The sequence below is a fragment of the Heterocephalus glaber genome, unplaced genomic scaffold (genome assembly GCF_053883595.1).
Source record: "Heterocephalus glaber isolate CG9 unplaced genomic scaffold, H.glaber_assembly_v1.0 deba00001481, whole genome shotgun sequence".
In the NCBI taxonomy this organism is placed as follows: Eukaryota; Metazoa; Chordata; class Mammalia; order Rodentia; family Bathyergidae; genus Heterocephalus; species Heterocephalus glaber.
In genome coordinates this window covers 6,373,727-6,400,579 of record NW_028258317.1, presented here as the reverse complement: position 1 = coordinate 6,400,579, position 26,853 = coordinate 6,373,727, and the positions used below count along the sequence as shown (strand labels likewise).

At 40.6% G+C, this 26,853-nt stretch overlaps 2 protein-coding genes across 3 annotated transcripts in view; one reads left to right on the top strand and one right to left on the bottom strand.

Annotated features, from left to right (window-relative positions):
* Slc44a1 (solute carrier family 44 member 1) overlaps positions 1–26,853 on the top strand; it is a 487,317-nt gene that overhangs the window by 169,633 nt on the left and 290,831 nt on the right. The window lies entirely within an intron of this gene.
* LOC110350015 (uncharacterized) overlaps positions 1–26,853 on the bottom strand; it is a 77,513-nt gene that overhangs the window by 5,098 nt on the left and 45,562 nt on the right. The window lies entirely within an intron of this gene.

The window sequence follows — 26,853 nt, the reverse complement described above, 5'->3', positions numbered from 1 at the left end:
CCTGAGGTCACTCCACTGCCCCAAGTACCTCCAGTGTCTGTCCTACCTGCTATCTATACAACCTGCACCCATACATGCCTCTCACTTCACACCCTCAGAGATCACAACAGACTCTGTGCGGGTCTAGATGATGGAACCAACTAGGTTATTAAGGCAGCAGGAATTCTTTAAAGAGTCACAATGGTATCTCTTTAAGATGGAGGATATAAAATTCTTTCTGTATACTTAATCTAACAACAGTGACCATTTCTCATAATTAGGTGCTATGCCAAGCACCGTATATGCATTACAAGCTATTATAATTTAATCCACAGAGTAAATCTATGAGGTGTGTACTGGTGTTATCATAATTAACATCTCCATTTTATACATGAAGAATTGAGTGCCCAGAAAGGTTAAGTAATGTTTCTGGGACAAAGAGGCTTAAGCAAACCAAAGATGTAACTTTGAACTCATTCAGCAAGTGCTGTATTAACAAAGTACCTACTATGTGCCACACATTTCTATGCAAGACAAAGGAACTAGGTCATACTAGAAAACAAGACAGACCCAGTTCAACTGAAATGTATAGACACTTCCCAGAAGAAGTACAAATGGCCAATAAACATGAAAAATGTTCAATATCTCTGGCCATTAGAGAAATGTAAATTAAAACAACACCAAGATTCCATCTTACCCCAGAAAGAATGGCAATCATCAAGAAATAAAATAATGACAAATGCTGATGAGGCCGCAGAAAAAAAAAGGAACCCTTCTACATGGTTGATAGGAATGTAAATTAGTAAACCTTATTTGGAAATCAGTATGGAGATTCCTCAAAAAACTAAATAGAAACTAAATAGAAATTCCATTCAACCCAGCTATTCCCCTTTTAGGGATCTTCCTGAAAGAATTAGTTATCATATTACAGTGATATATACCGGTGTTTATAGCAGCACAACTCATAATAGCTAAATCTTGGAAGCAGCCTATATGTCCACCAACAGATGAATGGACAAAGAAAATATGATACTTATACACAGTGGAGTACTACTTTGCTGTAAAGAAAGATAAATTGGAGTAATTTGTTGGAAAATGGATGCACCCTGAGACTTTAAGTTTAAGTGAAATAAATCTGACACATAAGCTTAAATATCAGATGAATTCTCTTATATAAGAAATTCTAAGTGTAAATAAAGAGCAAAATAAAAGGTCATAAGAAAGGGAAAACTCTATCTTTTGCAAATGGAAAGAGAACCAAGAGATGGAGGGAGGGGAAAGGAACAGGTGGGGAAGAAGATGTAAAAAGAGTTAAGATGTCTTGTGTACATGTACCAGCTCCCCATGATGAATGTAATCATTAGGTAGTGCAAACATGGATTACTAAAATAAAAATTAATAAAAAGACAGACCCAGTGTCTGCCCCCAAGAAACCTATTGTTTTAATGAAGTAAACTGAGGCCTCTAGAGCTGCCCCAAGAGTAAAACTCATGTTTTCTACACCAAAGCCCAAGCACAGCCCAACACTCTCTGCCTCTGTCTTGCTGGATATCATCCCTCAGTGGAGATCATGATGTTCTGGGAGTTCTCAAGCTGAGTTCAAGCCGCAGACCTGTATGAGCAGGTGCTGATGGTGAGTAGATGCTGTGCATAGGTGTAGATGCTGTGAATCAAAGTACTGGGGACTTTTAAAGTACTTTTAAAGACTGTGTTACAATGTCACTATCTCCATAAGGCTGTTCTAACCATGAACCTATCAGCAGAGTCAACTTATCTGTCTCCGTTCACTTTTTCCATCATGCTTATGACCTTCTTGGAAGATATATTGTTTATTTATTATGCCTATTGCTTAGTATACGTGTCTTCACATCTAAGTTCCCCTAAGGGCAGAGAATTGTTATCCATTTTGTTCACCAATGTATCCCCAGTCCTAGACAGTCCAGACTACAGGAAGTACTTAGTAATTTTTTCGGGGAGTAAATCACCGAATGTGAAGATTATGTACAGGGTTAGTAGACAGATGTTGCTAATTAGATAAGAGTAAAGTACGGGAAAGGGGAACTGAGCTGCTCACAAAGTTCCCAATAAATAGGATAGGCACTAACTCGTGGGACCTCAAAAGAAATGTGCTGTGAGAGCTAGAAGGGGGTGACCAAGAAGGTCACAGCCTAGAAAACAGAAGACCCTACAGGAGGTAGAGGGTCTATTCTTCTCTGTGCTTATAAGCAGATCAGATATCTGAGAGCCAGGAAGCCAGGGAGGATAAGGAAATGTATGGCCATCTGTGTTGTGCAAAATGGCCCGGGAGTCCAGGGTTCAGATGAGAGTCAGGGTTGGGGATCAAAGCAAGCAAAGGCTGAAATCCAGGAAGTCTGAGAGAACAAGATAATGATACCTACCCACCCCAACACAGAGAAACACCTATTTGTGAGGCAAGGGTAGTGGGAACTAAGGTTTCTTTCAAGTTTTCTCCCAGTAGGAGGTATATGGTCCTTAGGACTGCAGGAGTGAATGGGAAATGGGGTATGACTTAGGGGTATGCCACAGCTAGAGAGATCTAACAGTGTGTTTCACTTCCCAGATACCTGTGTAGCGGCTTCATGTTTGTAGCTGGAACTTTGCCGTGGCAGAAGTATTTACACTATGGAAACTGGAAAATGCTATAAATCCAGATTGCTTGCTTGTTTGTTGGACAGCTAGTTGTTAAACATTTACCAGTATGCCCCTGGCATAGTTGGTAATAAAACTGAAGCGGAAGGGAGACTGTTTTTTAGCTGAAAGAAGAAGGGACTAGAATTACAGGTCGATACTCAGGCTCTGGATTATCTCCTGGGAAGATACCTGTGACTTTGGATAACTGCAGACAGAGTGAGGAACTAAATGTAACAGAACCCTTCCCTGAGGATCTTCTATTCTCTAAAGAATTTGTACAGGGCAGGGGATTTAGCTCAGTGGTGTTGCCGCCTGCCTCGCAAGCACAAGGTCCTGAGTTCGGTCCCAGATACCAAAAAAAGAATTTGTAGAAAGACTCTCTCTTGAAATATGGAAGCCAGAGATTCCTTTGAACTGATATATTCATTTATTCATTCATCCAGCAAGTAATAATAAAAACTTTATCACATTCCAGGCTAACAGCTAGGCCACCAAATTGACAAGACAGCCTAATTCCTGCCCTCATGAGGCCTGTTACCTAGAATAGGAGTTCACAAATTAAAGCCTGAGGGCTAACAGTGGTTTGTGACCTCTTTTAGAACAACCCTCAAGTTAAGGATGGTTTTCACTCTTTTAAAGGGTTCTAAAAAAGAATAAAGAGGAGTAGAAGGAAAAAGACAGAAATGAAAAAAAAGTTAAAAAAAAAAAAAAAGACAAAAATGAATGACTGTGACCAGGTGCAGGCTGCATAGCTAAAATATTTTCTATCCGGGTCTTTACAAAGATAGTTTGACAACTCTTGATCTAGAAAACTAGATAAGCACTTCTTTTACAGCCACTGTAACTGGCTCCAGAAAGGAAAAGGTCTGAGTCAGGACCTGGCCTCAGGAAAAAACCAAAAGTAGGTGAGGTGATATAAACACTTACGAAGAATGAGGCTGGAAGTTACCAATTAGAAGTGTATCTTTGTAAATATGTGGCTGGTGGGCTAGAAAATGAGACAAATGCTTATAAGTTGTGTGCAGGGACACGACAGGTCAGAGGTTATCACAGGAACACCAGAGGGAACAGTAAGAAGACTTGCTGGAGAAGCAATGGAAGTAGAGAATAACATTAAAAACTTCTAGAGCACCTACTGCTTACTGCATGCTGATCCAAGCACTGGACATACATTAACACATTTAATACGAGGCTGGTTCTAATATTATTCCCACTTGAGAGATAAAAAACCAGAGACACAGAGTAGTGAAGTAACATGTCAAAACCTGCAAAGCTAGTTAAGTAGTGAAGCCAGCATTTAAGAGCAGATATTCTGACTTTAGGATCCATGTTCTTAACCCACTACACGACTCTCTCAGAAAGACTGTTGGGAGAAGGAAGGAAAACAAATGGAAAAGAAGAACCAGAATGAGTGTGATAATAAGCTGCATCTAACCCAAAGGGAGAGCGGAGGGAAACAGGGCTCAAGCCACAATCAAGCAACATTCAATGTCCCCCAACCTCGTGACAAACATGTCTGTGCCTTCTCTGTCCTAAGCTTTCTGCTTAATGCTGCAAATGAAAGGATGAGTCAGGCTCCGCCTGGAGGAAGTAAACAGGCAATGCTAATACAGCCTAAATTAAAACCTGCAGAGCTCTGCTGGGGTTCAGGGGAGACAGCAGCCCCAGCCCAGATGAAGCTGATCTGTAAGTTTAGAGCCAGGTGCCAGGGAGGGATGTGGAGTTTGTGCTGCCTAGTGTCACCTGGATGGACCAGTTTCTGGAATAGGTGACAAAAAGATATGCCTCAAAGGACAGCCCAAGGGACCACTGGAGGGCCCAACAAAGATCAGTGTATACAGGAGAGAAACAAAGGCAAAACCCTGATGAGAGTCAGAGAAAGGATCAAGCAGCAACTTTTGCAAAAGGAAAGGGAACCAAGGGAGGGAGAAGAGAAAGGAGGGGAAAGGGATAAAAAAGAAAAGAATTAAGATGTGTTATATACATGTACTAACTCCCCAAGATGAACATAATCATATACTACAAACATATACTAATTTTTAAAAAAAAAAATTTTGAAAAGGGAATAGTAGGCATCTGGAGAGCTCAAATCAATTAACAAAAGAGGGAATGGAACAAGCAAGGGAACCAAGGCATGTTTGCTTAGGTTTGTTTTGTTTTGTTTTTGTTTTTGTAGTACTTGGGATTGAACCCAGGGTCTTCTCACTGAGCTGTATCACAGTCCTATTAAATTTTTTTTTATTTTGAGACGAGGTCTTGCTAAGTCACTAAGTTGCCCAGGCTGGACTCCAAATTGTGATCCTCTTGCCTCAGCTTCTCCAAATGCTGGATTTATTGGCATGCACCACCATTTGGGTCTTTATGTTTGGTTGGGTCTTTATGCTACATCACTTTCTCTCTCTCAAAGCTGTATGCCTCATCTCATTTCCCAACAGCCAACTCTCCAAGCTTTATGAACAGGCAACTTACTGACATTGGTGCCCCCTAGTGCTGGAGAAGACATGTCTAGAATTGGGCATTGCGTTAGTTTTGCACTGCTATGACAAAATCAACTAAGGAAAGAAAATTTCTTTTGGGCTCATGGTTTCAGGGGTTTCAGGCCATGGTCACTTGGCTCCATTGCTTCTGTCCCCATGGTGAAGCAGAACATCATGGTAGGGAACATGGTAGAGAAAAGCTGCTCACCTCCTGGGAGACAGTGAAGAGAGGGTGAGAGAAGGAACATGCTAGCAGGCTTGCTCCTTCCTCTGCTTCTGTTTGTCTAGGGGCCCACCCTATTAAATGGTGTCACCCTCATTCAAGGAGGGTCTCCCCCATCAGTTTGTTGTCCCACATGCTATCATCTTTGGTTTTTTTTCTTTCGTTTTGTTTTTGAGACAGGTTGTACTGTGTTCTTCAAGCTAGCCTCAAACTCACAGCAATCCTTGTGACTCAGCCTCCCAAGGGCTGGGATTACAGGTGTGCACCACCATGCCCAACCATGCTATTGTCTTTGGAAACCCTCTTACTGACACATCTAGAAGTATGTTTTCTTAATTTCCTAGGTGTCTCTCAGTTGAATCAAGTTGACAATCACGACTAACGATCACAGGCATTTTAAACTAAAGCTCCTCCACATCCATGCCCTGCCATCCATCTGACTTTCCCAAGATGAGCTCATGTGCTTCCTCTAAAAAGAATAGTATCAGACTCCTTTTTCTTACATTTCTTCTCAGAAACATTCCATCCACTGCTTTAGGTTGCTGGAGACCTGACAGCATTGGTGACTTCCCCTTTCTCCCTCTGGGAAATGAAGTGACTCAGCAGTCACTCAGGCCAAGATAATAGTGCAAATCATCAACAGTTCTTGGCAGAGCAGAAAAATGTCAAGGTTGTTATTGGGCATCTGAAAGGAGTCAGAGGTCCCAGGGTTAATGTAGCAGGGAAAAAAATGGCAAAGTTCAGAGTTTCAGGATTTTCTGCCAATTATCCAGTCCCCAGGAACAACTCTCAATAAAGACTTGTTGACTCTGTTATGAGAATAGGCAGGACTGTGAGCTAGACAGAGTACAGTTCCTCCTTTCTGGTTTCTAATATATGGATTGATACCACTGGGCTAAACAAAACTGTGGAAGCAGTTGCTGCTATGTTGTTTTACTGGACATATGTTAGATTGTTTTCTCAGAACTTCTTCTTCCTGGAAACCACTCACCCGATCCCTATTCACATGGCAAGATTTTTATGGCCTTGCCTTCCCTGTCACATTTGATTAGTCAAAGTTTGGCACTCAGAGCCCTTCCTAGGGTTCTCCCATATAAAATAAGAAAGTCAGTCTCTTTTTGGTGATGGAATTAAAAGATGTAAACTCCAGGAGCTTTTAGTAGCTGTACATACAGTCATTTGGAGGAAGGCTGTCTGCAGCTAGGGAAAATAAAAGCATGGTAATTAAGTAGAGGGTTACTGAAGTAAAGAAGAATATCGAATGCTGCCAAGTGAAGACATCTAGTTTTTCCTGAGGCCACATTGCAGCATGCTTCCTGCAGTTTGGTTATTCTTTTTATTGGACTCCATGAGCAAGTAAATTTGCGAGTTTTGCCTAAGTTGCCTCCAGCTTGAGTTTCTTCTACTTAGTTATAAACAGTGTCTGGGCCAGGGATTTAGCTCAGTGGTTCCACCACCTGCTTTGAGTGCAAGGTCCTGAGTTTGATCCCCGCTACCAAAAAAAAAAAAAAATAGTTATAAACAGTGTCTGAATCCACCTGCACTTCCACTAACATTATGCTGCAACATGAAAAAAATTAAGAGCTTTTCAAAATGACCCCAGAGAATTTTTGGCTTTGCTCCAGTCCAGGTACATTAAAGTGAGTGCCAGAGTGCAATGGCAGTCTGTCCACAGCCCAAGCAGACCACATTAGTCCAACATAAAACCACACCAAGTCCAGCATCCACCACCTTCTCCATCTTTATCCTCAACTCCTTGTGCCTCTCCCTGCTTAAGGATCTCTCTAGCTTCTCATTTGCTGAGCCTCTCTAGCCCATGTCTACTTGGTCTGTTTCCCTGGATTCCAAGCCACTGCTTCTTTCCTGTCTATTTCTTTTTTCCTCTGAGTACATGTTTTCAGTATATAATGATTAAATTCACTGTCATGTACCTGCACATGACACATCTTAATTCCTGGTTATCTTTCCCCTTTTGTATGTACTCCAGGTATGAAAGCCCTCTAGCCAGCAACTTAAATTTGCCTCAAGCAGTCAGCATCAAGGACCATACTATGTAAGCATAGTGAATCACTGTGTTTATTGTGGAGTGCAGACTAGAACTGCCATAGTTCTCCAGAAAAGGGAAAATTCAGGGTAGGAAACAAATTGCCATGAATGTGGAAAGATGAAAAAGACAATACAATCTGAAGAAAAACATAGACAAAGACAATGAAGCAGAAGAATATAGGAACAAGAGGACTAGAAAAATAAGCTTTGCTGGAGTGTAGTATTGTCAGATGGGGCTAACTTTAGATAAATTGGAGATATAAAGTAAGATCAGATTATACAGGGCCCCAAAATTCAGGCAGAGAAGGTTAGTCTTGATATGTGGGCAGGAATCATGGTAAGTTTTTGATCAGAGAAATATCATGAGGATAATGATATGTTAGCTACTTATTTCTCACAGAAGACAAGAGAAAGAATATCTCCCTAGTTTACACAAAGAATAAGAGATAATGCCTAGTCTCACTAATAAAAATATTTCTCACCTAAAGGATTTGTCATAGGTTGTCTAGTCTTTCTGTCATTGGGGATGCTGCTTTCAGTGGTAATTGTGTTAAATATAGAAATTTTGAAATTATAGACAAGCAAATAAAAAAGTGAAAGCTCCCAAAACTTTCAAAAACAATATAAGCATTAAGATCTTTGTATATAAAATTTCAGGATTATTTATAATATATGCATATCAAAATTTTATCTTTATTACATAATCTCCATATTTAGCAGTACATGTCCTGTAGATTGCTTTTGAGTGGTAAGTTCCTTCTACTACACTTAAAATAGTATTTGATCCTCCCGCCACTCCCAGCCCAGAGGAAAAGGCTTTGGGGGCGCCATGCATCCTGCTGCTCCCAGCCCAGAGGAAAGGGCTTTTGAGCCACCTTCTGTCCCACTGCTCCTGGCCAGAGGAAGGGGATTCCGGGCCACCACCCCTACCGCAGCTCTCGGCCCCTGTCCCACCTCTCCCAGCTCAGAGGAGGTGAGCCACGCGGGTGCCAACAGCAGCACCCTGGCCCCCCAGTCGAAATGAGAAAACACATAAATAAGTCTCAAAACCAGACTTCCAGATCACCTACAGCAACCACAAAGGGAAATGAGATGGAATACTCTGATATTCAACCACCTGGACCCACTGAACTGGCAAAAAAAAAGGGGATCTGGAAAAAATGAAATCAGAAATAATTTCTCAGATAACAGGAGAAATTGTGCCCCTAGTGCAAGACATGATTAATAAATCTAGAGAGGAGCTCAGGAACATGATGGAATCTCAACATAGGAAACAAATGGAATCCATAAAACAGATGCAAATAGATTTCCAGGACATGAAAAACTACATTGAAAGTCTACACAGCAGAATGAGCCAATGTGAGGACAGAATTTCAGATATAGAAGATAAGATTGCAATTAATGACCAGGAAAAGAAAAAAAAAACATACGACAAGTCAGTATGTTTCAGTTATAACCATCAACATTAATGGTCACAACTCACCAATCAAAAGAAATAGACTGGCAGAATGGGTCAAGAAACAAAATTCAACAATATGCTGCATACAAGAAACACATTTCATTCAAAAGGAAACTCATAGAATGAAAGTTAAAGGGTGGAAAATAATACTCCATGTGACGGGAACCCGAAAAAAAGCAGGAGAAGCTATCCTCTTTGCAAATCAAGTAGATTTCAAAACAACACTGATTAAGAGAGACGAAGAAGAAAAAATAAATAAATACACAAAAAATAAAAAATAATAAAAAAAGAGAGACAAAGAAGGACACTACATCCTTGTAAAGGGAACAATCCAAGAGGAAGAGATGACAATCATAAGTATCTATGCACCAAACAGTAGTGCGCTCAACTATATAAAACAAATACTAACAGACATGAAAAGTCATATATGCACTAATACAATTGTAGTGGGGGACCTCAACACCCCACTGTCACAAATAGATAGATCAACTAGACTAAAAATAAGTAATGAAATACTAGAACTCAATTGAACTCTTGAACAAATGAACTTAACAGATGTTTACAGAGTGTTCCACTCCACAAAATCAGAATACACATTCTTCTCAGCTGCACATGGGTCATTCTCAAAAATAGACCACATACTCACCCATAGAACATGTTTAAGTAAGTGCAAAGGAATTGAAGTTCTCCCCTGTATATTATCAGACCATAGTGCGATGAAATTGGAGATCCATAGCAAAAGAAACTCGAAAAATTTCATAAACATGTGGAAATTGAACAACGTACTTCTGAATAACCAATGGGTCACAGAGGACATTAAAGAAGAAAACAGACAATTCCTTCAATTAAATGACAATGACAATACAACATATCGGAATCTATGGGACACAATGAAAGCAGTCTTATGAGGGAAATTCATAGCAGTGAATACTCATATTAGGAACAGAATGAGCCCAATTCAACAACCTGATGCTGAACCTCAAGCTTCTAGAAAAAGAAGAGCAGGACAACCCCAAAGCTCATATAAGGGAGGAAATTATAAAGATCAGAGGAGAAATCAATGCAATGGAGACTAAGAGAACGATACAAAAAAATCAATAAAGCTAAGAGTTGGTTCTTCAAAAACATCAACAAAATTGACATACCCTTAGCCAACCTTGTCAGAAAAAGGAAAGAAAAGGCCCAAATCTATGCACATAGGAATGAAAAGGGTGAAACTACAACAGACCCAGCAGAAATCCAGAGGATCATCAATACCTACTTCCAGAACCTGTACACCATTAAGATGGACAACACAGAAGAAATGGACAGATTCCTAGATACATATGAATTACCAAAGTTGAACGAAGATCACCTAAAAATTCTAAACAACCCAATATCAACCAATGAAATTGAAAACGTAATAAAAAACTTATCAACTAAGAAAAGCCCAGCCCCTGATGGCTTCACTGCTGAATTCTACAAGACTTTTAGAGAGGAACTACTGCCACTGCTATTTAAATTCTTCAATGAAATGGAAAGGGAAGCAATACTCCCAAATTCATTCCTGGAAGCAAACATCACCTTGATCCCCAAAGCAGAGAAAGACCCAACTGAAAAGGAGAACTATAGGCCAATCTCACTAATGAACATAGATGCAAAAATCCTTAATAAGATACTGGCAAACAGAATGCAGAAGATCATCAAGAAGATCATACACCCTGACCAAGTGGGATTCATCCCAGGGATGCAGGCATGGTTCAACATACACAAATCAATCAATGTAATACATAATATCAATAGAGCCAAGGACAAAAATCATGTGAGTATCTCCATAGACGCAGAAAAAGCATTTGACAAAATTCAACATGCATTTGTGATAAAACACTATAAAAAATTGGAATAGATGGCCTCTACCTCAAACTGATAGAAGCCATCTATGAAAAACCAACAGCCAATATCATACTATATGCTCAAAAACTGAAATATTTCACACTAAAATCAGGAACAAGACAAGGATGTCTACTATCACCACTCTTGTTCAATATAGTTCTGGAAACATCAGCCATGGCAATTATACAAGAGTAAGAAATAAAAGGAATAAAGATAGGAAATGAAAAAGTCAAATTGTCATTATTTGCAGATGACATGATACTGTATATTGAAGACCCCAAGAACTCCACCAAAAGTCTTCTAGACTTAATAACCAAATTCAGTCAAGTAGCTGGTTACAGGGTCAACACACAAAAATCAATAGCTTTCCTTTACATGAATGACAGACTCACTGAGAGAGAAATAGGGCAAATAATTCCTTTCACAATAGCATCCAAAAAACTGAAATACCTAGGAATCAACCTAACGAAAGAAATCAAAGACCTCTTCTCTGAAAACTATGGCACTCTGAAAAGAGAGATTGAAGATGATATCAGCAAATGGACAGACATCCCCTGCTCCTGGGTAGGAAGGATTAATAGAGTGAAAATGGCCATACTTCCAAAACTGCTATATAGATTTAATGCAATTCTAATTGAGATCCCAGCAGCATACTTCATGGACCTTGAGAAAACAATCCACAAATTCATTTGGAACAAGAAGAGACCCAGAATAGCAAAAGCAATTGTAGGTAACAGAGATGTGGCAGAGGGTATCACAATCCCCAACCTGCAACTATACTACAAAGCTACTGTGATAAACACAGCATGGTACTGGCAAAGAAACAGACCTGAGGACCAGTGCAACAGATTAGAAGATGCAGAAACAATGACAGACACACTCAGCGATCTCATCTTCGATAAAGGAGCCAAACAGCCTCACTGGAGGAAAGATAGCCTCTTTAATAAATGGTGCTGGAAAAATTGGGCTTCAACTTGCCAAAGATTAAAACTAGAACTATATCTCTCACCATGCACTAAACTAAAATCAAAATGGATTAAAGATCTAAATATTCAAATAGAAACTCTGAACCCATTGGGACAGAGGTTAAGTAGAACTCTTGAAGACATCAGTTTAGGAAAAGATTTTATGAACAAAACCTCAGTTGCCCGTGAACTAGCACAAACAATCAACAAGTGAGATCTCTTCTTTTAAAAAGTTTCTGCACAGCAAGAGAAACCACCAGCAGTGTGAAGAGACAACCCACAATGTGGGAAAAAATCTTCACCTGCTCTTCCACAGACAAAGGTCTACTATCTTTAATCTATAAAGAACTTAAAAAGATCAGACCTCCCAAACTTAAAGACCCAATCCGAAAATGAGCATCTGAAATGAGCAGACATTTCTCAGACAAAGAAGTAGAAATAGCAAATAAATACATGAAAAAATGTTCAACATCACTGGTCATTTAAGAGATGCAAATGAAAACAACACTGAGATTCCACCTCACTCCAGAAAGAATGGCTGCTATCATGAAATCAACCAATAAGAAATGCTGGTGGGGCTGTGGGGAAAGAGGAACCCTGCTCCACTGATGGTAGGAGTGTAGACTGGGTGCAAGCACTGTGGAAATCAGTATGGAGATACCTTAAAGAACTAGAACTGGAAGTCCCATTTGACCCAGCTATTCCCCTGCTGGGGATCTTCCCCAAAGAATTAAAAGAATCATGCCACAGTGATATATGTGCACCCATGTTCACAGCAGCACAGTTTGTGATAGCTAAAACTTGGAAACAGCCCAAATGCCCATCAACTGGAGACTGGATAAAGAAAATGTGGGGTTTTTTTTAATAAAATGGAGTACTACTCAGCCATAAAAAATGAGAAATTAGAGATATTTATAGCTAAGTGGATGCACATTGAGGCAATACTCTTAAGTGAAATAAATAGGACACACATGTGTAAATACCGAATAGTTTCTCTTGTGTGAGAAACTGAAAGTGTAAATAAGGACTAAAATGTATAATAGGTAAGGTGAAATAGGAAGAAAAGGGGCAAAGGGGAAGGAAGTGGGAGGGCTAGGGGAAAGGATCGAAGGGAATGGGATTAATATGAGAAAATGGAAAAAGGAATAAAATCTTTGTAAATAGGGAGGAATGGAGGGGTTGAAGGGAGGGCTGGGCAAGGGTGAAAAATAAGAACCAAGAGAGATTATGTAATGGTGCAAATTTCCAATGATGAATGTCATTATATCGTATACCTAAAATGTACCAATGATTAGAATGAATAATTGAAAATGTAAAATAGGAAGAAAAGGTCCAAAGGGGTAAGGGTAGTGGGAGGGGCAGGGGAAAGGAAAGAAGGGAAAGGAAAAATGCTGAGAAATGTAAAAAATGGAAATAAAGTCTTTGTAAATAGGGAAGGGTGGAGGGGGTGAAGGGAGGTCTAGGAATGGGGAAAAAATAAGAATCAAGATGCATTATGTAAAGGTACAATTTCCAATGAGAAATGTAATTGTGTTGTATACCTAAAATGTACCAATAAAAGAATTTAACAAAAAATTAGTATTTGATTCACAAAAACATTAAATTTACATGTACTTTCTAAAGAGCTTTATCTCATATCTCAAATAAGCATTTTCCTACATTTGTTGTATGGAACAGTTAGACTTGCAACACATCTGGCCCCAAATAGGAGTTATGTTTAGGAAAGGCTGCATTCCTTATAGAAATTAAAGATTTCTGGGTGCCTTACAATTAATTGATCAAAGCCAAATGAAGTTTTCTCCAAGAAATACTTTTTTAATGAAAATGGATTAATTCTGTAATTTTATAATTCTATTTGAAATTAACATTAAAAAAAAGAAAGTCCAAAACACTGTCCCGATCCAAATACCCTGCACTCAGGGAAATCACTGAAGGAGGTCCCATTTGCTAGGACAGTGGTGATCTGCCCATTACCCAGAGAGGCCAGCAGTGTCCACGTGGCCACTTTACAAGGACAGAAACACGAGAATGCAAGCATCTACTTGAGAATAGACGTGTGATTGCTAAGGTGCATTCAATCCTGAGACTGAATTTTAATTGAAAACATTTAAAAATTTCCTTTCAGATTCAATCACATATTTGCCAAGCAGGAGCAAACCACATCCCCTCTTTAAGTCTCAGGTTGTCATTGGTGAAATAAAGGGTCCTTGTGTGAAGGCAAGGCTGCTGCCTGACACAGGGCCACAATCTCTAGATCCCCTTGGCATCCCTCCCCACAGGACATGCTCTTGGCCCCAGTTCCCCAGGCTTCCACAGCCTCACAGGGAGCCTCTATTCTTTCTCAATCTTGAGGAAGAAATGGTGTAACCAAACAAAATCATCAAGAGTTGTTCACATGTGCAAACAGCTGGAAAACAAAGAAAGTAGGTGAAAGGGGAAGCTGTTTTGCCACACAGTGTCAGAGGTTGGCTCACAAATCCACAGGGGGGACCAGAGCTCCACAAATGCTAGCACTGTTCTGAAAAACATCTTTCCAGAACTTACATCTATCAGCTCAGCCACCATGTACCCAGCCAGTTTATTCTGAAATGCCTATAGGCAAAGAAAATCTGGTTGTTTCTGTTGTTGTTGTTGTTGTTGTTGTATTTTCCAGGAAAACAAATTGAATTTTAAATTTTAAAAACACACTGAGACTTAGACCAAAAGAGACCCTCTCTCTTCCTGAAGGAAAAGAACTTCAGCTGTTCCAGCACCATCCCTGGGCCTCATTGTTTGGCTCCTCTGATCTCTGGAAGGGCTCTTGATGTTTTGTGCACTCCTGTGAGTCCAAAGAAAAACAATTCCATTCCCCTCGCTCTTCCTGGTGCTGAACAAGAACAAGGAGAAACCAAAAGGAATTTATTTTATCTAGGATACTTTGCATTTGGAATAAAATATCTTTGAGTTGCAGTCACTTCTTGAGGTGACCTTCTACCCATCCTCCAAGCAAAACAGCACAAAGGCCAGCAAATACTAAATCTCATTAAGGCACAGTCAAAAGGCAAAGAGCTGATTCCCTGGCTGAACCCCATACTCCTGAGGCAGGCCCTCTGCTCCATAACCCACAGGCCCCTGACTGGAGGTAGAACCAAGCCTGGTGCCCATGTCTACATGCAGTACACAAATTCATCAAGCAGTCTAATAGTGTTAGTGTAATGCTCAAGGTCTAGTGTTCCCTTGGTCCTATGCCTCTACCCTTAGATGCCCCTTGAACCAAAGTTGATTGATTCTACAATTATAATTTCCTAGTGTCCACTTTAGAGAAAAGCTATCATGGTGGGTTACTTATACTATCTAAGGCAAAGATAAGACTTTTCTTGTGCCTGCTGGCTAGTAAACATTCATAGCTGTAGCAGAATTTTATCATGTAAAGGTTATAAGGACTAGAATGTGATGCCCGTACCACCCCTAATCACCAGAAGTGGGGTACCCAGGACTTTCCTTATTTTATTTATTTTTGTTTGGTTTTTGGTTTGGGGGTTTGTTTGCGAGGGTTGTTTATTTTGTTTTTTGTTTTTTGAGACAGGATCTCGGTATGTAGTTCAGGCTGTTCTTTAACTCACTATGTACCTCAGGCTGGCTTTGAACTCATGGTGATCCTCCTGACTCAGCCTCCTGAGTACTGGGATTATAGGCATGCACCACCACGCCCAGCTTGGGCTTTCCTAATTTTAGCACTGAAAGTCCCCATGTCTCAGGAAACCCTATAGCACCAGGCAAACCAAGAATCCAGACCTCCTACATATCTACCAAAGGAAATTTAACCATTTCTGAATACCAAATTAGCTGGATTCAATACAAGACATCTCCTTTCCCTTCTACAGGCTTAAATTTCCAACAAGGACCAAAAGAAAATATGAAAGCTACATCCTTTCCGTTTAAAGTGTGGCCTACATATCAACAGTATTCACAGCACCCAGAAACTTATTAGAAATATAAAAACTCAGGCCCCACCCACCTCAGACTTAATGAATTAAAATCTGCAGTTTAACAAGGCCTCAAAATGAGTACTTGCACAAGGGCTCCACTAAAATCTTAAATGGGCTGGCTTAGAGAAAGAAATCTCAGAGTTATTAACAGGTGGGTCATGAAGTTAGAGTCTGTAGGAGGAGAGAGTGGGAGGCAGCAGAAAAAACTGGAAAACAAGGGCACAAAGGAAAGAGGACAATGTGTTCCTTAAGGATGAGTCACTTATTGTCTCTAGGAGTGAGAGATAAGAAATAACCTGGGAAAGCAAGTAGGGAAAAGACTGTGGAAGCCTTTGAATATTAGACTTAAGTATAACTCTTTATCATACCGGCTCTCTCTGCTCTAGTTTCAGTTAGCTACTAAACTGTTGCATTTTCTGAAAACCAGAGCCCATCCCTTTCCCTGGCATGGACCAGCAGCTACTAGATTCCCAAAGTGACAGCAGAGAAAGGAGCAAAAGGCCAGGAAGTTTCTCCCCCAAAGCTGCATTCAGGTTCAAACTCTTCTCTTGAGAGTTTTTTGGAAGTCAGAGCAGATCAACGATCTCCTTTGGATGCAGATCAAGGGTCTCCATTTCCATATGAAAAATTACCAAAATACAGAAAAATGAGGAGCCTTGAGTAATGTCTCGTTCATTCTAAGACACAGTATGGAGCCATGGTCACTTATATACTTTGTGCATCTTTTTTTATACCACAAAAAGGTAGTAACTCTTGTTTGAACCTCACAGATTGTCAAGATTCACTGAATTCATCCATGCAAAACTTGTAGAACAGTGCCTGAATCCTACTAGGCTATCCCTAGAAGCTATTTCCCTGAATTAGACCACTACTTCTATTATATGGCAGGAGGTGGAGGCATGGCTTGCTGAGTGGGGAGCTAGGATATGGAAGCCAGCTTCCAAGTTGAACTCTAGTATCCATATTCTTCTGTAACCCTTTCCCACATTATGCCAGCTTGGCCTGTGTGACCAATAGCACATGAAAGAAGCAATGATATGCAATTTGTGAGACAAGACAATGGCTTCCAACTTGGGCTCTCTTTCTCACATTGTTAATGTAGAGAAGAGCCAGGTGCCATGTTGTAAGTTGCTCTGTGGAGAGGACCACATGGTGAGGAATTGAAGGAGACTCCAGCCAACAACCGATGAGGAATTAGGCCTACCAACAACCAAGTGAGTGACCATAGAAATAAATTCTGCATACCGTGTTCAGTCTTGAGATGGTGACAACCCTGGCCAATGTGGGTTTTTTTCTGAGACAGGATCTCACTATGAGTTCAGACTGGCCTTGAACTCACTATGTAGTCTAGACTGGCCTTATACAGTGATCCTCCTGTTCCCGCCTCCCAAGTGCTGGGATCACAGGTATGTGCTACCATGCCTGGCTATGGCCAACATCTTGACAGCGGGCTTATGAGATATCCTGAACCAGAGTTGCTGAGTTAATCTCCCAGACGCTTGCCTCACTGAAAATATGTATGATAATACATACCTGTTGTCTTAAGCTGCTCAGTTTGGGGGTAATTTGTTACATAGTAATAAATAAATCATTGAGGTTGGTGAAATGTATGCATCACGGGGAAGAGACTAAAGATACTAGCCCAAATTTGCCCAAGCTTGTTCCAGAGTTACAACAAGAGAAGTCCAGAGTCTATCTGAGAACAATAGTCTTGACCAAAATTTAAGCAGCACGTACTTTTGCTCAACCTAGTAGTTCTAACTAGGTGACCAATGGTCAGCAACAGGACTCCAACCTGGTATCACTACTCAGAATCCAGGAAAATGAAATCATTGACCACCCAAGAGGATCTTCCATAGCAACTGTTCAAGTCCTAGAATAAAGTCTGGCCCAACTGTGCAAGGCAGTTCAGTACTTCCCTCTTCCTACCTTGAAGCTGGAAATAAAGCACAGTAACCAAGTATCTTAGTCACTCTCCTTGTCACACGGACAAAATACTCAACACCCACAAGGAGGAGAGATTTATTTTGGCTCATGTTTCAGTCCTTGCATGATCAGTGACACAGTAGAAGGGCCTGGGCAAGGGAAAGTGGCTCACATCATGGAAGTCAGGAAGCAGAGGGAGAAGGGAGCCAGAGAAGGAAATACACCCTTCCAGGTCATGCCCTCGAGACCTGACTCTTCCAACTCAGCCCTGCTTCCTAACATCACATTTCGCTTACCACAGTCCTCTTCACCTGCTCTCTCTGTCCCCTTTGTTCCCAAGAGTAGGTACCAAGTTTACGGCATATTTTAAATGTTTACATTAAACCAATTAATAATTTTAACAATAAAGGAAAATATAATTGATATAATTATTATATTGACAACATACTTTTAAGATGTATTACTAAAATAATTTATAATGCACTGTTACCAAAATAGCCATTAATGGGTTATAAGTTTGTAGTTACATGGTGAACTTTTTTTTTTTTTTTGGTACTGGGGATTAAACTCAGGACCTTGCACCTGCCAGGCAGGCACGGCACCACTGAGCTAAATCCCCGGCCACATGAACGTCATTTTATTAGCCCTTATTCTTGTGGATATAACCACACTTGAAAATAACACCATAAATCTAAATTTGAGGTCTTCTAGGAAGGAGAACCCCCACACCCAATAATCTTCAAGAAGGAATGTGAGTAAAGAAGCCTAGTAACCTCTAGGCTACATGATATTGAGCGAGGGAGGGTGTTCTTACAGGAAAAGGCTGGACTCTGATTTATAGCAAAAGAAATACCGGAACTCCACAGAAGCCCAGTTATTGGCACAAGACTACCGACTGGTACAGCTGAGAGGATCACTCAATCCTAAGTCCTCACACTGGCAAGAGATGTTAGCTCAGGATCAGCTGCATGGTTGAGCCCAAGTGGGTAGCTCAGAGAATCTCAGATATCCTCTGGGATATAGGAGGCAGGCAGAGGCCAGGGATCTGACCATTTGTGAAGAAAGAACCTAGCTAGGGATGACTTCATTTCAAATCTTCCAGAGCTTTTGCAAACAGTATTGGCTCCCTGTGGGAAAGAGAGGTTTAAAAATTAGGGCTCAAATTTTGGGGGAATGAGTTCACAGATGTTTGTGAGGTCCTAAGCAGCCCAAGTCTTCTGTCTCTGGGGGTGCCAGTTTGGTCAACTTCATGCTGCACTCATCTCCAGGCTCCAGGTCCTCCCCGACTTGCCCCACTCCTGGACCTCTCTCTGCACCCCACCAGCCCTCTGTCAACACTGCAGGAGATGGGGAGAAATGGCAGCATTTCAGCTGTACAACCAAAGCCCAACCTCCCCTGTGACACAGATGGGTTTGCCCCCTCCCCTCTATGTAATTTATCCTCTCTATACACCCTTGCCTCCACTGCCTGAAGAAGAAAGTGTTGCACATTGCCAAAGTCAAAGCTGGGGTGATGGCATACACACCACTAGCACTGGCTTCATCAAGCTGTGAGGGACTTTGCCACAGTCCTCTTCACCTGCTCTCTCTGTCCCCTTTGCTCCCTAGAGAAGAAACTCTGAAATTACATTAATAACATTAATAAAAAGATAAAAGCTAGTTGCTCAAAAATTAAAGCTAGACTGGGCTTGTGATCCAGCACCTCCATTACTGAGTATATAGCCAAGAGAATTGGAGGCAGGGATTCAGATATTTGAACACCTGTATTCATAGCAGCATTATTCAAAAGAGACTACAGACAGAGCCATTCAAGTGTCTATCAGTGCATACAATGATGATCAAAATGGGGCACAATGGCATATCATTCAGTATTGAAAAGCAAGGAGATTCTGACACATATAACAACATGGATGAGCCTCAAAGATATTATGGTAAATGAGAGCTGGAGGTAGTGCTCAGTGATGGAGTGCTTGCTTGGCATGCACAAGGCCCTGGGTTCAATACCTAACAGTGGAAAAAAAGCCAGTTCAGCTGCTGAGACTGAGATGGATCACAAGCTCAAGGACAGACTGAGCAACAGAGCAAGATCTGTCTTAAAAAAAGAAAGAAATATTATGGTATGAAATAAGCCAGTCACATAAGAACACATATTGTATGATTCTAGTTATGTGAGGTTCCTAAATTAAATAAACTAATAGAGACAGAAAGAATGATATAGTTTGGGGTAAGGGGAGAAAGGAATAAGGAGTTACTAATAACAGAGTTTCAATTTGAGAAGATGAAAAGTTCTATAAGTGGATGGTGGTGGATGGTTGGACAACAATAGGAATGTACTTTATGTCATGGAAATGTACCCTTAATGGTTAAATAGTTAATGTTTTAATCCTGGTTGTCTTGAAGTAGAGAATGCTACAATTTTGTGTTAAAGCACAAATAGGCATAATGTGGTGATAGCACCTAAGTAGAATATTATTGTTTAAACAGTATCATTGCTTAGTATTAAAGGATAAAATTGAATTAATTTAATAGAAAAGTGTCTGAAACTACTGTACCCTTAATGATACATACACACACACACACACACACACACACACACACACATATATGCCATTTCCATAGTCAGAAGGCCTGTATGTCGCTAATGCTCCTTAGTTATGCAGTCTCCAAACCTTTCAAGCCTCCTGGTTTTCCCTGGGATTTGGTCCAAATGGGATGGGTCAGAAGAGAAACGAAAATAAAGACTGGTAGCACTTTCTGGGAAACCGATGCTAGAATGCCCCCATGGAAAGTTTCCCAAGGCCATCAATATAAATGTTGACATTTGCAAACACATTATTCTTTGCTACTTAATATGTCATCAAATGTGGAATGGCACTCAATCAAATACAGACTCAGTGACCTGAGTCTAACTGTGTGCATTAGTCAAGGGTACATCAGAGAAGCAGATCCATGATGACTGATACAGAATAAAAGATGAATTATTGAGGTTTGACTTCATGCTACATTGAAATCATACAAAGCCATCACACTGTATATCCCTAGCATGGATTGTCAATTTTGAGAACTTGAACAATAACAACAACAAAAGGTCTGGTTCCATGTGTTAACGCCCAGGAGACGTCTCTGGGAAGGTTTGCTTTAGTCCTTTCATCTTGGGATGCAGTCAACTATCACACTTGTAAGAGAACCCACTATCACTTGTATTCCAATTACTTCTGTCCTCCTCCTTGAACTCTGGAAGCTCCTTCAGGCCATAAGCTGTGCTTCATCTATATACCTCCAGCTTCTAGCATGGTCCCTTTCATATATTAGGTGGAACCATGTGAAAATGCCACTATTTTATCATCTTTGATCCACAAAAAAGAGGGGAAAAGGTAGCTTCATACATTTCAGAGTAATAGGAATCCGTGAGCAAATACTGACAAGTAAATGAACTCAGGACAATCAAATACCCACACATTCTATGTAAGCATCAAAGAAAGCACTTGACATTTCCCTGCGGCCTCGGGCTCCTATCACACTCCTCAGTTGCCTTTGCACTCTTCAAAGTGGAGGTGCCATGAGTGATCCCCAGCAGGTTTGTACCATTTTCCTGGTTCTGGAGGCTGACAGCATCCCCACACAGAAGATGAGCAAGCAGACAGGTCAAATGCATGGTCCTTTGCACTGTTTTCGTGTTCTCAGAGGCTGGCAGTATCTCTGCACAGCTGACAAGTGGCAGACTCTGAGATGGAGGAGACGAACTTCTGAGATGGCAGGGGTCCAGGATGGCTCAGAAGCAGCTGCCAAACTCTGCTTGATTTTCAGCCCCAGCATCACAGTGTGGCCAGGCATTGCAGAGGTCATGGATCTCAGCCATCTATCACTTGGAACAAAAAATTAGCAAAATGCTTTTTTGAAAAACACCAAGATATATGCCAGTAAAAGGGAGTTTTAAAACACAAAAAGAAAAGCAAAGAGGGGGGAAGTTGTTTATAGCCTCTTTAGAATTAAGCAGGTGCACCCACTAAATGCAACCCATGGCGGCTTTTTCTGGCCCGCTGTAAGATGTCTAAAATTAAGTGTGAGGTTTTGTCAGGCTCCACCAGCCAAAGGGACCCAGTGGACATCATGCAAATTGGGTTGTTGGAGGGAGAGATCTTGCTCTGAATCTTTAAAAAGGACAAATATCGAGAGAAATTTTATTCATGCAGACATGCATCTGCCTGGGCCTAGTCCTGAAATTCCCTTGATTCTGGTCTTTTTCTCCTTTCCCCTTCCCACTTTCCCTTCCCACCTCCCCCTCATTGGTCCCACATTCCCCTGGCCTTCCCTGTCTTCTGCTTGTGGTTGCCTGATAGCCCAACTCTGAACCCTCACCCTGGGACTGCTTCTCTAGCTCAACCAGGGAATGGGTACAGGAAAAATGAGCTAAGAGAAGGTGGATGCTTTGTATAGGCTATAACTTCCACCTCACAGAAAAAGGCTGGTGGTTGTACTATTATTCTCCTTTAAAGATGAGGAAATGGCAAATCAGAGTAATTAGGTGACCTGCTTGAAGTTTCAGGTCTGCTAAGAGATGAAAAAGGAATCAAAACCCAGGTGTGTCACTCCCCAAAGACCATACTCTCCACATGCAATATTGCCTTTCTTCTTTTCCATCTTCTTTTGAGCCTCATTTTCATATCACCATCCCTAATATTCTTTCTGACTTCCTTCAACCCTCAATTCATCCCTTTATCTTTAGTAACTTTCTCCCTCTCAGACTCTGAACAACTCAGAATGTCTTCTAAGATAGAAGAACTGCCCACCATTTGGAATTCACAATGAAATGAACCTCACCTGCCCCCCATGAGCCTTCCATACTCTAATAAAGGGTTCAAATATCTCAGCATGCCATAAATGTCATTCCCAGTATGGCCCCTACCAGTCCTGGTCCTTCTGGCCTCACCTCTCTCCTGGCTCTTCTGTCTTCTTCTTTTTTACTTAAACCAAATTTCAACCACATGAGATCTCCTCCCTGCACAAACCTACCACAGAACAAGTGACCAACAGGTTGGCCTATAGTACTTATTGTAATAACCTGGAGAGAGATTTTTATTATCTTGGCATCTGAGACCATATTCATGCTTACTGGGAAATTTTGATAATTCTCATTGATGCAGAAATTAAGGCCCTAAAGGTTTCCTGGGTGGGTAGTTTGCAGGTCAGACTCTCCAGAAATACATGCTGAGATGGAGTTTTGGATATGAGATGTTTATTATTGCCCACGTACACATTAACTGATGACTGAAAAAACAGAACTGGAATCTGAATACATATCTCATTTTAAAATACTATTCACTCAGAAAAAGGAATGAAGTACTACAACATGGATAAACCTTGAAACTATTATGCTAGCTAAGTGAAAAAAGCTAGTAAAAAAAGGCCACATATTATTCTTTTATATGAAATATCTAAAGTAGATAAGTCTATAGGGATAGAAAGTAGATCACTGGTACCAGGGACCAGGGGGAAAGGAAAATGGGGAGTGACTGCTAATGGGTATGAAGTTTCTTTCTAAGAGTCATAAAAATGTTTTGGAATTAGTGGTGATAGTCTCCAACTTTGTGAACGTACTAAACCAAGTTGCACACTTCAAAATAGTAAAATTTTTGGTATATAAATCTCAATAAGGCTGTTTTTAAAACATTTTAAAAGGATATTTACTGAGGGCTGGGGATTTAGCTCAGTGGTTCTGGTGCCTGCCTCACAAACGCAAGGTCCTGAGTTCAATCCCCAATACCAAAAAAAAAAAAAAAAGAAGAAGATATTTATTGAAGACCAATATCTGTGAAGGAAGGAGGAGGAAGCAGAAAGCAGGATAGGACAAAGAAAAAACTTGATTTGTGACGAAGGCCCCACAAAGAAGCCTAAACTCACCAGCCTGGGAACTCCCGAGCCGAAGGCCCATCAGTGTCTCACAGTGGGCTGAAATGGCCCATCTTTACACCTCCACCCTGCTCAGTCACTAAATGTGGGCTGACCCTGGAAGGAGGTGACCTCAGCAAAGGTGGGACAGACCTGGAGGGAGCTGACAGCTGGAGCAAGTCTCTGTGGGAAGGAGTCTGAGTATAAGTACCCTGCAGGCCACTAGGGAAGTGACAATTTTAGAAAGGAAACAGAATATTCAAAAGGAATAAGTAAGACAGAGCCAGGGAGTGTCAGGAAGCTGTGGCTTGTGCAGTGGGTTCCCTCTTCATAACTCTTCATTTTCAACCAAGTTAAGGCACAAAGAATAGATATAGACTCTTAGTATTTTAGCAAATAAGTAATCTATGTTTCTCATCTTAGGCTCTCATTTCTCCCAAGATTCTCAGTAAGCAGGAGCATTTATTCAACAAAACTTAAATTTTTTCAGGAAGAAGAGCACCTCCTTAGGGCCAGGGATTTAGCTCAGTGGTGCCACTGCCTGCCTCACAACCACAAGGTCCTGAGTTTGATCCCTGGTACCAAAAAAAAAAAGACATTAACATTAGTATAACTTACAAATTAAAGTCAATACTATGCTCAAGACCTATATAATAAACAAGAGGAATAATGAACAGAAAAATGAGAAAAGTTCTACCATCAAAAGCAAGTTGGATTTGGAAACAGTTGTTTGATCTACTAGCTTTTCATAAAGAAGCACATCTGGATGCTGCAGAAAAAAACTGTATTTCACACACTGCATCTGGTTTAGACAAGAGCAATAGGGAAACCAGCAGGGAAAATTGTAGACCCAGACATCTAACAGTAATGCTTTTGCAGAAGTGCTTCCCATATATAATCCCATTTAGTCTTCTCCATAAGTCCCTAAAGTAGGGAGAGCAGAATTATTACCATAATCTTGAGTCAATTGATGTTCAGAGATTAAGTGATTGGCTCAAAGTGACATAGCAACTAAGCAAATGACCAGGATTTGCACACAGAGCTAGTGACTTCCAATGCACTACTCTTTCCACGTCTAAACCAAGCTATAGCCCAATCCCCACCATCCCCACCAACTCTCTGAGGCCAGAGAGATCACCACAAGTGAAGAGAGAGAAACATACTCAGCAATCCAAATGTATTTCCCATGAGGCAACAGCCATTTGAGGATTAACTTCTTATAAAAAAGATTTCATTAATGAACATGGCTTTCAGCCTACAAATGAATTAATTAATCTACCTTAAATATGCCTCAGAGATGCAGAACTCATCATGTATGTGGTCTTCAAAAAGTCAAAGGATACTCCAGAAAGCAACCATTAACCATTTTTAATTCCAGATGTGACAACAAAAGAAATTTTAGATAGCAAGATACAGGAAGAAATTGCTAAATAAAGGGCCTTCATAGAACATAAGCATTCAGTCCAGAGGTTTTCTTCTCATAAAAAAGTCACTACAGCATATGAAAATTGAGGCACTCATAAACAGTGACAGTGGACATTTTTACAGAACTGGAGCAAAGTAATATCTCCAGCATTAACACAGGTCATACAATTAGCAGTGAAGAGATAAGGTTCCTTGAACAAAAATATATTTGAGAAACTGTGATTCAACCAAGTTAAATGGATTTCTTTTTCCAAGACTTCCCAAGAGGGAAATAGCTTATGCAGCACTTTAAGAAATTGTGAGTTAGAGAAAGAAAATATGGTTTGTGTCATTTGTAACTACTGCAGAAAGAAACTGATCATTCTGGACAACTAGTTCAGGTATGACAAATATATGGCGTGTTTGCCTTCATATCTCCCTCCTGCCTCCACATCCAGCATGACTAATCACTGTGCTCTCTGCCACTGACTCTGGATGTAGCTTCATAATCTCTAAAACTGCTCAAGAAGAAACTACTGGTTATTCATAAATGCATTATCAGTTTGGTAGCAAAAAAATTTTAAAAGGCTGGCATAAACCAGTGTGGGATAAAGAAATGAACAAGATATTTCTCACAGTGTACCAAATGAAGAGCCCAGACCAGAAAGGCCTGTTAGTTAACAGAAAGGAAATTAAGGGAATGGAGACCAGATGTTATTTGTCATTGTATCCTCAGCATCTAGCACAGTGCTTGACACATGGTAGACTGTGTGTTTGGTGAATTAAAGAGATCTCTGTATTAGTAACAAATTTGTTACACTATAAGTATCCTCAAATCTCAGCTTGAAATAAAACAAACAAACAAAGCCAATAGAAACATGGGAAGACAAGGCAATGAAATGCCTCCCAAAACTCTCAACTCTCCCAAAGCCAATCCAGGGACCTTCAAGGGGAAGAATAGCACAACGCACACACCGAAATTACTCCAGATAACAGAAGAGGTTAGAAAACACATCAAAAAGGTTTTCAGTGGAATCACAAATGTATAACTAAACAGATAATGAAAGTAATAACAAAAATGACCCAGGAACTTTCAGAAGTCACTAATAGAAAGCTATCTGACACCACCACCCCCCACGCCTTGCAAGTGCAAGGTCCTGAGTTTGATCCCTGGTACCAAAAAAAAAAAAAGCTATCTGAGTGCAGGCCAGGGATTTAGATCAGTGGCACTGCACCTGCCTTGCAAGCACAAGATCCTGAGTTCAATCCCTGGTACCAAAAAAAATAGCTGAGTGAAACAAAATAATACAAAATATGAATGATCAGGTTAGCAAAGACTTAAGAGTACATGAAAAGGTTTCGATCAGAAAACCAGAATACTAAAAATTATATTGAGATTGTGGGCAGCAGAAGTGACCAGTTTGTGGACATAATTCAGAACTAGAAGACGATGATGCCTTCAAATACCAACTTCTCAATACATTAAAAGCAACAACAGAAAATGAAAAATGGATTCAACTGCTCCTACATAATGCAAACAAGTCTAATCTAAAAGTAATTGGAAAAAGCGGAAAAGTCTGAAGACAACACAAATAGCATAAAAAACTTGTTCACAAAAATGATAGTAGAAAACTTCCCAAATATAGGGAAAGAAATAAGCATACATGTAAATGAGGCATATAGAATCACAAATAGCCACAAACAAAAGAGAATTTCTCTGCACTATATTATACTCAAGGTACCAGAAGTCTATCACAGGGACAAAAATCTTAAAAGTTGTTAGAAAAAGGCAATAAATCACATATAAAGATAAACCAGTTAGAATTACAGCCGACTTCTCAACATAAAACTTAAAGGACAGGCTCGGGCCGCCGGGGAGGCCGTGCAGCGCTCGGTCGGGCCGGCCGCGCCTCGGGCTCGTCCTCCGGAGCTCGGGGTCACCGCCGCCGCTGTCCAGGAAACTTTGATCTATGGCTGGGGTGCGCGAATGAGG